Source organism: Tiliqua scincoides, chromosome 3 (assembly GCF_035046505.1).
Source record: "Tiliqua scincoides isolate rTilSci1 chromosome 3, rTilSci1.hap2, whole genome shotgun sequence".
Lineage (NCBI taxonomy): Eukaryota > Metazoa > Chordata > Lepidosauria > Squamata > Scincidae > Tiliqua > Tiliqua scincoides.
Genome location: NC_089823.1, coordinates 138,269,609 through 138,274,181, shown reverse-complemented (window position 1 = coordinate 138,274,181; position 4,573 = coordinate 138,269,609). Strand labels below are relative to the sequence as shown.

General features: G+C 45.3%; 1 pseudogene; it reads left to right on the top strand.

Annotated features, from left to right (window-relative positions):
* The first annotated feature begins 211 nt into the window (after nt 1–211).
* Nucleotides 212–1,052, top strand: LOC136645135 (uncharacterized; annotated as a pseudogene).
* Nucleotides 1,053–4,573: the final 3,521 nt, after the last annotated feature.

The window sequence follows — 4,573 nt, the reverse complement described above, 5'->3', positions numbered from 1 at the left end:
GAACAGACAAAACCCTGTTGCAGAAAATAGCTCTTCCATGATCTGGTCTATACTACAAACATTTATTTTACACCACTTTCTTTGGCATGGTGTCTATGATGAACATCCCTGATTCCCCTTATTTTTCTCTATTTTGGACCTTTCTAGCCACTCATTGACCTTGAAAAGGCTATCTTCATCGACCTAGAAAAGGTGTTCGACTGCGTGCTGAATGGTCATTTGGTACACACCATGTAGCCGAGAAGTGCCAGAAGAGCTAGTTAGATGGGTGAAGCTCTTGTATAAGGATCCGAAGAGCCGTGTGCAAACCGTTGCTGGAACGTTGAAAGATTTCCGCATTACCATCGGTATCTACCAAGGATTGGCATTCTCTCTGCTGCTGTTCATCACAGTGATGGACATCATCACCTGTGAACTGCAAAAACCAGCGCCATGGACACTCCTCTATGCAGATGATTTTCTTCTTGTGTCCGACAACAAGGCAGACCTCAGGCAACAAGTGCAAGCTTGGAGCGACCGTCTCGCATTGTTTGGCCTCTGCCTCAATATCAAGAAGACGGAGTGCATGATGACTGACCCCAGCGAGCCCTTTGTGACAAGAAGATCAGTGACCGTCTTAAACTGAAGATCTATAGGATAGTCATCCAGCTGGTTGCACTCTACAGAGCTGAATGTTGGCCGCTGATTAAAGAAACTGAACATCGCCTTGGTATCAAGGAGACAAAGTTGCTGCGCTGAATTAGTGGTATTGCCTGCTTTGAGCACATTTGCAATGACGACGCCTGACAGCGATATGGCATTGCTCCAATCACTGACAAGTTGAGAGAAGTTTGGCTTTGATTGTATGGCCACGTTCTGTGCACCGATGACACACTGGTGCATAAGGGCCTTTGTTTGGAGGTCAACAGCAAATGACAAAGCAGCGGTAGCTTGACATGTTGCATGGCAACATGAAAATCACCCATCTACACCTGGACCAAGCCCGTGACTGAGAGAAATGGCGACTCCGATCAAGGATATTGGACCCCACCGCCATACAGGACAAGCGCTGAAGAAGAAGAGGACCTTTCTAGTCACTCAGCACTTTAGAGCTTTGGGATATCTCAGCATCCCGAATACCTTCATCATCCAGGTGCAAATCACCATTATCCTTTGTCTGGGATCTTCTGTTTCCCAAACCAGCTTCCTAGTGATTGGTGCGTAAAGCAATGTTACTTGGAGCCAGCTCATTGGCTCCTGAAGCCCACTTGACATCCAGGAGCAGGAAATTCCAACACCCCAGGTGTCCTCAAATGACCACTCCCCGCATAAAGTGGGTTTTATGCATATTGGTTATAAAACCTGGAAATCAAATCTCCCATGTGATGTTGCCCAAGTCCAGCGTGAGTAAACTGGCAATTGTAAACTATTTGGGGTCTGTGTCCAAACTCTTTATAGGGTTTGGGAACATACAGAACATGGGCCAAAAACATTTACTCCATCTTGGGACCTTTTATGGGATGAACTCTTCCCAGTAAACCTGTTGTTACTCAGTGGCTGTTGGTGGACCATTCCCAGTTCTGAGGGGATGGTCAGTTTTGTTTGCTTTGCACCAAATCTTAGATGGTCTTGGGTGAGCACCTTTTCGATTGTCTGTAGAGCCTGAAACTATGTATTACCAGAGGACTTGAGTTGAATTGGCAATGGGATTGGTGAGGAAGAGGCAGGGGCTAAAGATATCTCCTTTTGTGACCTAAAGAGCAGTGTTTGCCTCAAGGACAGGATACCCCAATGACAGTGACATTGTTTTGCAGGCTTGGATAGGATTGCATGCCGCAGTACAGCAGGTATGGAATTTTCCTGGAGCTAGAGAAGGAACAGGGGTTTGGGTTGAGTCACAGAAAAATGTTGCCTTTTGCGAGTCTGATGTTTCCTTCACATCAACCCTGGAAAGACATGAATCTGACCTGGGTCACCTTCCCTGGTGGCACTCACCCATTCCCAAATAGGCATGTCACACACATGCTTGGTAACACTTCACAATCTCCTTATCACTGAATACAGGATTTTATAGCAATCCTGTCCCCTCTATTAGGCGTAGAATCTGACAGGATTTGATAGATGACATGCAATTGTAATAATAAATATTTGACAACAGACAGCTTGTAAGATTTCCTAGCTGATGCTTGCCAGAATCAAAATATTTGAGGGATGCCAATGTAAAGCTGTCATATTTCAGACATAGGTAAAATGTCACATTCGGAGCTTGAATGGCAAAATGTCAATTTTCCCCCTTTCAAATGTTGATACCTTTTGATCATTTGGGCCCACTCCTTGCAACTCTATTGTGTATGAATGGCAGCATCCCCTCTTGAACAAGTCAGTTTCCCAGAAGCTGGAACTTGACACAGAATGAAGGAAAAAAGCAACTGTTGGAATCATGGTGGACACATAAATCAGCCAAAGACTCTGGTGCTCCACTGAACAAAAATGACCTGGAGAGGGCTTGTTTCCAAGATATGCTATGACTGAGGGCACAATCCTAACCAGGTCTGCTAGTCCTATTTTGTTCAATGGGGCTTACTCTCAGGAAAGTGTGATTAGGATTGCAGCCTGAGTGTTTTCAAAGCAGGCTTTAAAAAGCCCCTCTAAAACACAATTGTTTTTTTGATTCAGCTCTTAACCATTTGGGACCACTGTATTGACAAGTGTAGTGTGCTCCCACATGAACCTCAGAGGATGAATGTCTTCTGTTGGGGCTCAACTCTGAGTGTCCTCCTCAGAATTTGGATTGTTTCCAGCAGATATGCCACACTTCTTTAAAAATAAAAAATTGAGGTGTATGTCACTCTTACACTTTGAAAGGTTTACTGCTAGTGCGTAAGAGTAGGAATTACTTGCCTTTGGAGGAGCCCTCCCACACTGTTCTTCAGTGAGTCACTGTTCTGAGTGTACTTCCTCACTAGAAGATGGGATGGCCAGAGACTCAACTGCAGCTGTCTGCATATGCATACGCATTTTCAAGTGACTTACAATACACACATTCATTTAAAAAGTCGACACTGGGACAGGCGCTGAGACCCTCAAAAATGTAGAATACATGTCACATGTACTGCTGTGCACAGTGGCATAGCTAAGGGGGTGCAGGGGGTAGCAAACATACCGGGCTACAGGGTGGGGGGGAGCTACATTGTGTGGGCTACAAATTGAGGTCTGTGCATTGTAGCCCCTCCCACCCTGTAGCCGAATGCCTGCGCATGCTGATTGGGCTGCTGCAGGCACATGGAGGAGAGAGGAGCTTAAGGGGAGGGCAACAGTCGCCTCCTGTGCTACTCACTGCCGCTCCTCCTTACGGCGCAGAAGACTCGGCCTTGCAGTTAAGAGGGTGGTGGCAGCAGTTGGGGATGGAGTGTGCTGCTGCTGCTAGCTCACTGACTGCCCCAGCAGCACTGCCAGCTGGGGGAGGAGGGGGGGAAACAGTTCAGCCTGTTGCCGCGCACACAGGACAAAGGAGAGACTAAAGTGTGCCCCCGCCCCCTCCCCCAGACGGCAGCAGAGATGGAACTGCAGCATATGCCTCCCCAGCTACTGCTGCCACCGCCACCACCTTTGTGGGTCTTAGTGGTTAGCAGATGTCTATTTTATTATTGTTTTACACACACACACACACACACACACACACACACACACACACACACACAAATTATTGTATTTTATTTTTTTTAATTGGTGTAATAAGCCATTTTGAGGCTCTGTGGGAGGGAAGTGCAGTACCAATAGGAAAAAATAAAATTAAAAAAAAATATATTTTAACTCCGATAGTTATCAGACCCTTAAGTTTTAAATGTTGTATTGGACAAGAGTTCAGCAGAGCTTGTGTATCTCTGTGTCCACATGCTGATTTTGCTTCCATTAGATTTCCTTTTAAAATTTACTCCAGTGTACTTTATTACTTCCAAAGCAGATTACATTTGTCCTAGTTTGAACTTGGAGTATTATTTTAATTTTTAACTGAGACGCATCCTTCTGCTGTGCTGTGTTAAAAAAGAAAAAAAAGGATTGTGAAGCTGTTTCACAAGACCTGAAATGGCTCCCTTCAGAGTTCGTTTCCTTTCATGCCTCCCTTTCCTTCCCACAAATTTCCGCTCTCACTTGTTACAGGGTTTGTTCCTTACCTGCTGGCAAGAAAATATTTTTTCTAGTACATCGTGGTAGCCTATGCTTAATACAGTGTTTTCCTAGAACCTAACTGGAAGAATGCTTCACTTTGCTTCACACTTTGTTTACACAATGCACAAATGCTTCACAAATACTCAAAAAGATTAGGGTGAACAGGCATCCTTTTGCAACTGCAAGATTCCCCAGTTATTAGTATTGTTCCTTCTGGTTTCATCCCTTCCCTTTGCCTAGCCCGGACTCATGGATATGAAAACACTTTCTGGGCAATGGTGATACTTTTGGGATTCACCTGTGCCTGTCAGCTCTAGGGTGGGCTATCTCAGGGAATCCTGGTTTGTCCTGAGTCTCATTCTCTGATGTCACTGCTCCTTTACTGGGAGAAGGAGGATCAACAGTGTCTTGGGTCCACCTGCTG